The following is a 12,273-nucleotide window of genomic DNA, read 5'->3' on the forward strand; positions in this document are numbered from 1 at the left end:
TCTTTTCACAGGATTGGTCTCGATTTTGCCAGCATCTAAAAGAATGCCCTGATGCTCCTGATAGTCCCTGATGTATTTTTCCCTGCTCTCTCGGTCCGTCGCCTCAGCGGGGTAACCCGAGGCTTCCTGCTTTCCTTTCAAAAAGGTGTGTATGTAATCGGTAAACACAGTGTCGCTGCTCTTGTCAAAGTGCCAGACTTCTGTAATTTTACCCACCCTGTACCCCACATCCAGAGCTTTGATGAATTCAACGGTGACCCAGACCCCCGTCAGAGCTCTGCCCTCATCGTCGTGTTCGCAGGGGCCACCCTCATTGTTAGTTTTGGCACAGGTGCGACACAGTGTAAAGAGTAATTTACCTCCCTCACTTTTGTGCGGTAACACGGGGAATAAAAGACCTCGAGGAGGATACACAGTGGCTCTGATGAAGCCGTAGTAGCTGCGTGGGTCCTCGAAATCTTTGTAGATGATCACGGGGTGACCAAAGGGGTAAGAGCAAGTACTGTTGACAAACGGGTACAGTGAGGTGACATCAACATAGTGGATGGTTTCATCGGGCGCTGCCGTGTGTCGCAGTTTTAAAGCGCTCGTTCTACCTCCGAAAAGTGCTTTTCGGGGGTTGAGAGGCTCAGGAGCGTTAAAGCAACGGAGAAATTCTTTAACCTCCGTGCATGTTGTTTTCATCTGGTTCCACGTGTGTTCTCTCATGACTACAACACGAACCCCATGTGTGGTCTGTAGCTCACTCACCCTCTTCTCACTTTTGTAGTGCAGTTCACCAAAGGTGACGCCTCTCATATCGCACTGTACTGTGGGATCAAAGCAACTGGGACAGCCGTGGTAAAAACATCCATGAAATTCCCAGACATGTTTTACACCGTCAATCTCAGCATATCCGTCTACGAAAAATGCACCAATCTGTTTTTCACCCATGTTTAGAGCATGCTGTATAAAGATTTTTTCTTTGTGCATCAACCATTCTAACCATTGAACCGATGCGCTAGAGAATCTTTTGCTCTGATTCAAATAGTTGTGCGGGCAGGGGATAGCCAGAGTGTTAGGAGTCAGATAATTGGTGCAAAACACCTTCATACAGGCTCCGGCTATGGCGATAGAACCAAAAGGGTCTACCCCCGTCTCACCTAGGAACTGATCTCTAAATTTAAGACTGCCCTGGGTGAGAATGTCAACATCATTTTTGCAGTACAGCGAGGCCTCCTTTTTGAAGTCAAAGGTACCGCGGCTGACCTCGTTGTACCACGGGTCAAATTCTTCCCGTTCGCGCACCGTCATGCGATCTACGTCGTAGTCGGACGGAACGGGATAGGGCCCCACGTAATTGAGGTGAATTTCTGAGCTAAATTTGTGTGGGAAATACCCCTTGGTCTTGTCAGTGAATCCTAAGGCTTTGGGCATAGCGCTGAGACGCATGGGGAGAAATGACAGGGAATCTATGAATTTGAGACCATAATGGGATTCCTCAAAACTGAGGATTTTACTCCCGTTCATCAGAATCTGTTGTGGCGTCACATCCAGTTCCAACATACCTTTTAACACCAGATAACTGTCAAACCCCTTGGCATTATGGGCTATAAAGATGTTCTGTTTGTATCGTGGCTTCCTGAAATGCAAAATAAACATTTTAGCACAGTCAAGACCATAAAACGCCTTCTCTTCACCTTTGGATGTTTTTGTATGCACTAAAAAAGGAACATGCTCTCCATTTTGACCCACAAATGTTTCAAAATCATAAAAAACCAAATCAGGATGTGAGATGTCTGGTTGGAGGGTAGGAATGTAACAACTATGATCGACTTTAGAGTCGCTCTGCAGTTTTTCACCACAGATTTTACATTTTTTCACCGCACAGCGATGCTTTGCATCGTCTAACGACAAATTGACACTGTAGTATAGTTCGCATCGTGCGCATTTTTTGATTTGGTCGCAGAGGCTGGACTTTCTGCTTGAACCGACCAATTTGTGTCTGGTGAAACAAGAGGGTGAGCGACACGTTCTGTTACAGTCAGAGCAAACCACTGTGTTGAACCCCTCTGTGGGGCAGGCAGGATCGTTGCACACTGCGCAGTAACCTTTACAAAAGTGGGTATAGGGGTGCTTAAAAGTCTTGTAACAATAATTACAGACTGACGACCCCAGGAAGGCTTTGAGATTTTTTATCCCATAATAGTGATTTTGTAGTAAAAAGAGAAACAACTGATTGGAACGATCAGAGAATTTTGTCTCATAATGTGAGAGGGGTTTACTGTGGCATGTTCTGTAAAACACAACAATTTTACGCCCCAGAATATTTTCAAATTTACCAATGTCACTGAAAGTGACGGGGGTCTCATCATTTAAACCAGCCTGATGCTGCAACTTCCTCGCAATATCAAGGCATTCTCTTTCAGTAAGTTTCGGGTAGATAACGTGAGCTAGACTGATGGCGAAGCAAAGCTGGTTGTCTCTGTTGTCTACGATAAATAAGTGACGTCTTTTTTTGTCAATGATTTCACAGTCTAGAGTTTTCTCCATCTTACGTTTGGCACCTCCTCCTGGGTTCTGCACCACGTGAAGGATGAATTCTATATTCTCATCCGATGAAATGATACCGTTTGACTGCACAATCCGATCTAGCATTCCATTAAAAGCCGGTAGAATATTTTCACCTTGTTCATCCACAGCAACTGTAACATGATTGTGTACGTTTTCACCCACCACCTCCAACTGTATTAAATCATTGCGACTACTATGTCGTCTGGCAACATCCACCAATTCGCTGATAACCCCTGTTACATCTCGATAGAATGTTGCAATGTCAGGCACATTTCCCCGAGTGGGAATGTTAAAGGAGCGTCTTGTTCTCCATGTGATAAAATCATTAAAAAACCTCTCACCCCGCTCAGGAGAGAGATCGGATGGATTTTCTCCTAGCCCTCCTCCCCCTTGCTGAGGAGAAAGATGGGCTGAGGGGCAGCTCTCTGACCCCCCTTCTCCTGGCCTCTCATCCTGTTCAGGAGGGGGGTTAGGAAGAGCCGATTGTGTCTCGGCTGAATCCGTCTCTGATCTGATTGTTACCGCGTGTAAGACATGATCACTTTGCGTGTGGAGAGCTGATGAAGGAGAATGATTTTCAAACTCTACTGCATTAACTGCATTAAGGTTTTCGAGGGCATCATTTATGAGTTGTAAGGTGTCAAGTTCTAGGACGTTTTCATTTTGCTCTGTAAAATGTAAATTTATTGGAATGGAGATTGGAATTTCACTTAATTGATCAATAGCTATTTGTAAAGCATTCGGTACTTGATTAAAATATTCAACATTGAAATCCTCATCACTTAATTGATCAACAGCTATTTGTAAAACAATCGGTACTTGATTAAAATATTCAACATTGAAATCCTCATCCATATCTTAAACAAAAGACAGAAAAAGGAAAAAAAAAAAATTACAGCTTTTTCAACACTGTTTTAGTACACCTTTGGTTACAATTGGAGGAAACAATATACCGTATGACATTATTGAAAATCTCCAGCACTACCTTGTCTTGGGGGTGTTGGGAATGAATGTAGCAGCCTGTATCCTCAGCCCTGTCAAAGAGCGGATCAGGAACGCTCTCGTGGTGCTCGTGCTGTTGTTGGGGATGATTGTATCCGTCTGTATCCCCGTCCACCCTGTTGAAGGATGGTTGACGAACGCTCTCGTGGTGCTTGTGCTGTTGTTGGGGATGATCGTTGCCCCCCGTATCCCCCTCGACCCTGATGAAGGACGGTTCAGGAACGCTCTCGTTTAATCTCAACCCTGAATCTGTAATTAGATGAGAGATGAGTTATTATTTTTTTTTATATATTATTATTATTATTAGTCAAGAAGATATAGTATAAAATATACCATCAAACAATCTCCTAACAATGTTAGACTTGTGTCTCTGGTTCCTACGTCTCCTTATCGGCCTCGCAGGTTCGAAAGGATCTGGTGCCGCTGTAAGTACAGGGGTCAGAGTGGTACACGCTTGCCGTATTCTACGTCTCCTCGCAGGGGCAGAAGGTTCACGGGAGAGTGGAGCTGCCGTGGGAGTCACAGTGCTCAGAGAGGCGCACGTTTGAAGGTTCTGTTTTGATGGTTCTGTTTAGACAGAGGGGAAAATCGTTAAAATACAAATCATCAAAACGGCACATATTTTGTATATACTTCTAATCACAGATAAATATATTACCTTGTACAGTCGACTTCGGTCCTCCTGGCTGTCTCACACGTCTTCTGGAGAGTTTGTTCGTCTGCTTACTTGAGTCAGTCCCATGTTGAAGTGCCGAGGGTCTGCTCTCTGACCCCCCTATTTCACCAATTTCAGTTACACAGCAATTTGTCCCCTGCACGGGGGGTGGGGTTTCAGAACACAGCAATGCTTTTACTGCTTTTTCAGTTTCTTGGTTGTCTTCGGATACCAATCTTTCAGCCCTGGCTAACAGATCTGAAAAATGTATCATAAAAAGTTATATTTCAGCAATCTATGAACAACTGAGCTGTTCATAAAAAACAAAACAAAACAAAACAAAAAAACTGTATGTAAAATACCAATGTCTGTTTGCGTGAGGGTTATTCCTTCAAACTCATCGGCGCTGACTTTAAAGATACAGAAAGTTACACTTAAAAATCTAGAATAAAAATAGAACAACTTTCAGGTTAAAAAGATCACGGATTGCTTACCAGGATAAATTGGCATATGGTGAACCTCTACTGTAACTTCTAAAACACAGTTATTCGTAAATAGTAGTTAATCATTAATAGTTCATTCATTAATAGTTTTCTAAAACTATTTAGAAAACTACAGAGAAAAAGTTTGGGAAGAATTTGAGGCTTACCGGTAGTCATCTTTGCAGCCATCTTTGTTTGTTACACGCGCTCGCAGACGGTGAAGCTTCCGATGAAGTTCTGGAGGACTGAGCTAATGACTGTGAGATGATCATGTATATATTCGCTTTACAATGCTTGGCGAGAAGGAAAAAAAAAAAAAAGTTGATTGGCGCCGAAAAGTCTGATATTGACGACTGCCCCGGTGGACCAACTGGTGGTGATGTAGCTCCCATGGGGATAAGTCCCTACACGGGAACTCTACCAAACAACAGGTTCAGGCGATATAACTCATGTTAAGAATGTTTTTCTCCAGGAGGGCCTCCAGGTCTCCAGGGGATTTAAGCTTCTTCAGTTACACACCTCGGACACCGGAAGACAACGTAGGCCCCTAAATTTCTTACTTGAGGCCACCAACTCTTTTCTCTTTTCTTCTGAACCACAGTGTTAGGGTTCTAACAGTCTAACTTTCTCCAATAGTTTTCTCTTCTCTAGTTTTCACAAATGTTTCACAAAATGTTTGTTCTGTGGAAGGTTTCTGTTCTGTGTTGTTTCTTTCTTCACAGCCTTCTTCAGTCACACACACCATTCCCGGTTTGATCAGTTTCAACACACCCCAGTCATTGGAAGACATCGTAGCCGACAACATAGGCCCCTCAGTGGAAGATTCTTCCCGCTGATAGAGAATCAACTCCCCCGTCTTGTAACGGAACACATACCCAAAACTCCCTGTTTGACTATAAGGCTCCAAAGACCATTCTTGCTGCAAAGGCTCAGAAGGTGACGCCTGAGAACGCTGTACAAACACCGTGGATTTTTCAACTACTTTTCCACACAATTCTCTTATAACGGTCACAGCCGTCTCACCAATCACGGATGTAGAACTACTCATGTTGCCCACAGATGGATATGCCAGGACTATGGCAAAACTGATTTGTAACTGTTTTGTAACTCCCGCCCATCCTTATTAAAAACAGGTGGGCAAGGGAGAATGGCGGGAGGCGGGAGGGAGAAAGGGAGGTGGGGGGGGGGGACAGATGTGGGCGGGTTCAGGGAAAGGTCAACCTGTCACTTTGACAAGAAGTGGTCCATTTCTTCTCTAACATCTGCCGTCTACTCCCTCCATAGATGAAAAATTCATTTTTTAAAAAGCGGTGGTGGACTTTCAGGAGATCAGTTGATGGTCGACAAAGCAGAAGCAGCTTCGCCTTGAAGTTAAATTAGTTCCTGGTATCACACAATGCATCTTTATAAAGTTCTAAATGGCTCCTTGGCCACTCTTATAAGCATGAAAACATTCTCTTAATTGTCTCTTCAAATGTATTTATTATACGTTACTATTTACCGTTACTATTACTATTATACTATTACTGATTAGGTAGCCGTTATTCTTGTTGCGCATGTGTTTAATGATGTAGTGGCTCCATCCACAGCCGGCTTGATCTCTGCGTACAGCTGATGGCTCCTCCCTCTTCTTGTGGTTTCACAGCTCCACACAGACACCAAAGCTCAGAACTCAAATGAAGCTACTGATGCTTCTATATCTCATGTGTTTAAATGTTTCTGGAAACGTACTCGCAGCGCTGAGCCTCCAGTGCACCTGCAGCTCGTTACGCCTAAATCAGGAAGACAATAGTTAACAGCAAACGAAATAATTAAAATAAAAAGATTAAGCTCAGAATAAGCAAGGGATTGCGCAGTACACAGTCACAAATTCTCAATTTAATTTTTATACTTTTTTTGTGATTTTAGATTTGATATTTTCTTAATTTGAAACTTTACTGTGTTTACTTGTAACACAGTGTGTGTTTATCTGCTTTGTGTTATGTGACTGAGGATCAAAACATTTTTACATGTATTTTTTGGCAAAAGGTAAAAAATACATTTGTGTAATTCTAATAGTTTAATATCATACTGTCGAAATGACATTTTGGGTAGAAATAAAGTTGATGAGTCCTTATATTTTCTGTTAAGTTTAAATGTATTTTTTATTTTACTCTTTATTTGCATATTTGAATGAAATTTTAACGCAAAATTGTCTGCTCCTTTGTTTACTTCCGGTTACTGTCGCTAATTTCCGGTCTCGTGAGCTAACTCTCGCTAGCTTGTCAGCGCAGCATCAGCGAGTCTCCAGCCCGGACGCGGCTCCTTCGTGCGTCCACAGAGGCTCCGTCTGTCTCCTACTGACTTGTATCTCTACATTTTGTCGTCGCTGCTGGTTGTCAAACGTTTGCTGGAACTTGTGGCGCTCGGCTGCCGGCGACGGCAACTATATCTGTTTTAAAGAAGCGGAGGAGACCGCGGAGGAGGTTCCGAGGATGAACCCTCAGTGCGCCCGCTGTGGGAAGATCGTCTACCCGACAGAGAAAGTGAGCTGCCTGGACAAGGTGAGCTGGATGACCCGGAGAAGCGTCCTTTTAGTCCGTTTTTGCGAGGATGACAGAAACGGGAACCTTTGGGCAGGTCCTGTGAAGTTGGACACGTCGGTGACTGAGAAGTGGAAGGAAAACGACCCTTAAATAGCTTTTTAGGACTTAAATGGCAGATCACAGAAAAAGAGCTCATCAATAACTGTAAATGAGCCAGACTTGCTGGTCAAACCAGGCTTTTGTAGGGAATCTGGCCTCCTTTTAAGTTTTTTAAATGCATTTCTTTAAACTCTTAGAACACAGAGGAACTCTTTTATTGGGGGCAGAAAAGGTACATTTTTATCTGGTAAAATTCAGACAAAAGAGCACTAAATGCATGAATAAACTGAATCATGTAGATTCTAATGACATAAGCTGGAGCTCCTACAGTTACAGCCCATAATGAGACTGCAACTGTTTCTGTGAAAGTGAACTTTTATACAGTTTACATTCTGCAGATTTCTGTCAAATTTCAATGCAAACATTCAGGTTAATCGATATAATAGAAATCTGTTACACATCATGGATCAGTCAGTAATCTTGGACAACAGCAACGTTTAATCCTGGATCACTGCTCCATATATTTAAATGAACAAAGACGGCTGATACTGATTTACGACAGAATTTATGCATTTTGATGATCACATTCATCGGATTTTTAACCACTGATGGAAACATCCTGATTCATTTAAATCAGGGGTGTCAAAGTCAAATGGACGGAGGGCCAAATAAAAAATGTAGCTCCAAGCCGAGGGCCAGACTGATCTAATGTTCATTGGAAAACTTTAAAATGACCGCATGTAGTCTAGTGAACCAAATTGAACCAACTGAAAACCTAACAAATATTTTATAATATGATCAGATAAATAAAGCAATAGTTCCTTATGGCTCTGTCAGTCATTTTTAATTTTCAAGAGGCACAAAAGACAAATTTGCTTTCTATAAAAATCCCCATAACATGAACATTAAATGAATGAAGTGGTATTATTCAAGGCACCATCAGTAGATTTTCTCATTTAGCAAAAGTGGGCTAAATTTACTTCAAAGAAAAAAATTATAACAGCAATTTTCTATCATTCACTCAACTGAAATATTTTTAGAACATAATTGGATTGAAACACAATAACATAAAGTGCAAAAATCTATGAACCAAAAACAACACTTTCTTCAAGGAAAAGGCACATGTGCAGTGAAAAATATTTACCTTGAGCTGAGTAATAATTGTAAATGTGTTATTGCAGCTTAATGTTCACTTGTTTGAGGCTGATACTTGGTGGTGTCTCATCTTTTGGACGAGTTCATCAATGTTGGGGGTCCGGCTCTGAGCTGAGGAACTCCTCACAGTTGAGTGAAGGTGTTCAGCAGGAAGTCCACTTCTGTGTGATGTTGTGTTCAGCTTCATCAAAGAAAGCAGTTGTTCCCGCAGGTCTGTGCTGCCAAACACAGGCAACGTTGGAGCAGCCTGGATGTGTGTCGGGGAGGAAACGGGCAAACTCCGCAGCACCCACTGCCCCATGTGTTGCCTTCAGGGCATCACTGCATTGGAGCTCAATCACCTCCATTTGGAGCTTTGGTGCTGAGCTTTCCACCTCAACCTCAAACGGACGGCTGAGCAGTTCAAACCTGCTTTTTGGTGCTTTTAAGTCAGTGACTCGGCGTGGGAAGTCAGCGGCGAGAACACTCATTTAATCAGCAAACTGTGCGCTCGGGAACACACTGGTAGAGAGCTTCTCTTTCAGGGTCGGACAGCTGGGAAAGTGGCTCAAGTTTCCTTTGTGCATCTGTGCCTCCCACACAGTCCGTTTGGTTCTAAAGGCCTTCACTGTACTGTACATATCAGAGGGGACACCACCCCGACCCTGCAGCTGCAGCTTCATTGCATTCAGATGACTCGGAATGTCCCACAGAAAAGCCGTTTCACACAAGAACCTTTGGTCTGGGAGTTGAGTCGTGTCTTTCCCTTTGCTGTCCAAGAACATCCGATCTCCTCAGGAAGCTGGAAACATCTTTGCAGCACCTTTCCCTGGCTTAGCCATCGCACCTCAGTGTGAGGGGGCAAATCACCACGCTGCGTTTGCCACTGGCTCAGAAACGCCTTGAACTGGCGCTGAATTAAACCTTTGGCTCTGATAAAAGTTCCCTGCGTGCGTGATGGTGAACATTCCATGTTCCATGTTCAGGGCTTCAGCACACAACGATTCCAGGTGTATGATGCAATGATGAGCTGTCAGTTCAGCCGTAACGTTTTCCTCCTGCATCTTCTCCCGTATCTTGGCCACCAGTCCACTCCTGTGTCCACACATGGCAGGTGCTCCGTCTGTTGTCCAACCCACCAGTTTTTCCCGAGGCAGCTCCATCTCATTTCCACATCTTGACACCTCTTCATACAAATCCTGTCCTGTGGTTGTGCCGTGCACAGGACGTAACGCCAGAAACTCCTCTGTCACGTTGAGGCTGGAGTCCCCTCTAATGTCGCTGCTCTCATCCACAGCCAGGGAAGATGCCATGAAATCTTTCCCCTTTTTCTCCAGCTGCTCTTTTAGATTGAGGGACAACAATGGTGTTTCTGCTCAGGCTCCCATTTCAAAAGAGTTGCCTTTTGTCTGGGCAAACTTGCTCACAAACTTTAAGCATGCAGTGTTTGATGGAATCCCCCTCTGGAAATGGCCGGGCTGATTGAGCGATCTCTTCTGCCAGAATCAAACTGGCCTTGACAGCAGCCTCGCTTTGAGATTTGGCTTTTCTGAACAGAGCCTGTCCAGATTTGAGGCCTGGTTTTAATTCCTCAACCTTCTGTAGCTTTTGTTCCATGTCCATATTCTTGTCTTTGTCCACGTGTTTAGCTTCATGATGCCGTCTCAGATGATATTCCTTCATTACCGCCACCCTTTCTCCACACAGAAGACACCCAGGTTTCCCAGCTGCCTCCGTGAACATGTACTCCCACTCCCACCTTGTTTGAACCCCCGGTTCTCAGTGTCCACCTTCCGTTTTGCCATTTTATGGGTATCTGAAAGTTAACTTTTGCTGTTATGCTAATGACTACTGATAAATAATGAAATGAAGCCACTTCCCGCTCAGACTGTCACCGTTGCGTTGTGGGAAATGTAGTATTGGCCTGTGTAAAACATCTGCGGCCTGTGGGCCGGTTCTAATAATAAATCAATATCATCCCGGGGGCCATAGAAAACCCTCGACCTTGACTCTGACATATGAGCTTTAAATGATTTCTTTTGACTCCCATTTATTTGGCTGTTTGGATATCATCTTTGCTAGTGTGTGTGTACGTGCACGCTCTGTGGAACTGGCATAAAGGATGTTAAAATTAATCTAAATTAAATAAAAATGCATCCATTCATCATTCCCAACAGGCGGTGTTTGATTAGAAACTCTTTCTGACCTCAGGTGCTCTGAAACATCTCCGCTTCCATTTTCAGCTGTTTTTATTCTCAATAACATCAAATCATCCATCCATCCAAGTCGTGGTCCTGTTGGACCACCAAAGGACAAACACTTTCCATTTAGCACGGACAAAAAAACCCAAATCCTGTTTAGCAATGAAGCTGTGGGGAGAGTTTGAGGAGCGTTTTTGAGGAACACGCTGCCATATTGGGTCCAAGCTGCTGGGGTTTTTGTTGTTTCCAGGTGAATCGGTGGGCAGCGGCGTTACCGCCTGTCTCTGATGATCAAAAACCTTCAGCGTAAAAAGATGGTGGAGAGAAAGCTGCTGGGAGGTTCTCAGAAGAGAAGTGGCATTAAAGCCAGCTGGAAGAGTCCAGCCTGCTTCCTGCTCCTCCAAACAGGCGTCTCCACACCAACACTGAGGAACACGGGCTTCTGTTCTTCCTTCTTCTCTTCTGACTATTGTGTGTTTGATGAATGCAGCATCCACTCACTGCCCCCCCCCTCATTTACACTGCTCCTGGTTTCACAGTGGTCGTCAAACTGGTTTCACCAGCTTCACATCAGTCGCTCAGAAAGCTCAGATTTGGAGATAGTTCCCTTTTTCGGATTGTCTCGCCCCAAATTTCAGATGGGAAGAATTTTTTTTCTTTTTCATTTGGAAGACGAAATGTTCAACATGATAATTTTTGAAGAGATGAAAATACGACACGAGAGGTCAGAAGGTTGGGCGGAAGTTTTCTGGTCTTGTGGAAGGATGAAACCTTTTAACTCTGACAGCTCAAAGCTGAAGAATGAGATGATCCTCCCCAAAGGGATGGCGAGGTCCAGACAATAAACCTGAGTGTTTTTGTGTCCGATTATTAACATGTTCCATGCTTTTCCTTCTGCAACAGTTCATCACACCTGCTCAGTGAAACCTCGGTGTAAAGGAGGTGAAGCCGTGCCTCAGTGACTCTACTTTGGTGTTTTAGAAACTAACAGTTATTATATGAATATACAGTGTGCACGTACGCGCACACGTGTGTATAAACACTTAATACACGGGTGTGCCTGGATGTAGACTTTTTAGTACTTTGGGTTCATAGACTTTTTAGTATTTTGCAGATACGTGTCTGTATATAAACCAGATCCTCCTGTAATAAAGAACTAAAGGCTGACTGTTGTCACGTGACCTGTCTCCGTCTGTGCCCCATGATGGAACCTGCCTGGAACATCTGGTCCACAGAAAATGCAAAACAGCTCACAGAACTGGTCCAGTTTAGACCCAAAAATGACAATAAATAATGAAAATGTGTGATGCAGTAGAAAAATGGACGAACTTTCTATTGGTCATTGACAGTTTCAGCCATCAGAATTAATCAGAAATATTTAAACCAACAAACTACACACAGAACCGCAAAGTTTAGAGCTTAAAGGGAGCGACAGGTGAAGATTTAAAGCTCAACGCAGCTGAAGAAGTTCCAAAAAGGAGAAATATCATGTGGTGCTTTACCGCCACCCGGTGGACACGCCTGGAACTGCAGACAATAGTTAAACGCGCTCCGACACATTCTGACCTCTGCTGCTCCTCCTGGACTCCAGGGCTGCAGAAATATGCTGCTTTTACAAGTCT

The 12,273-nt window shown here is 43.7% G+C and overlaps 1 pseudogene; it reads right to left on the reverse strand.

Moving 5' to 3' along the window:
- Positions 1 to 8,505: 8,505 nt before the first annotated feature.
- On the reverse strand, positions 8,506 to 10,255 carry LOC115251238 (general transcription factor II-I repeat domain-containing protein 2-like; annotated as a pseudogene).
- Positions 10,256 to 12,273: the final 2,018 nt, after the last annotated feature.

Source organism: Takifugu rubripes, chromosome 10 (genome assembly GCF_901000725.2).
Source record: "Takifugu rubripes chromosome 10, fTakRub1.2, whole genome shotgun sequence".
Lineage (NCBI taxonomy): Eukaryota > Metazoa > Chordata > Actinopteri > Tetraodontiformes > Tetraodontidae > Takifugu > Takifugu rubripes.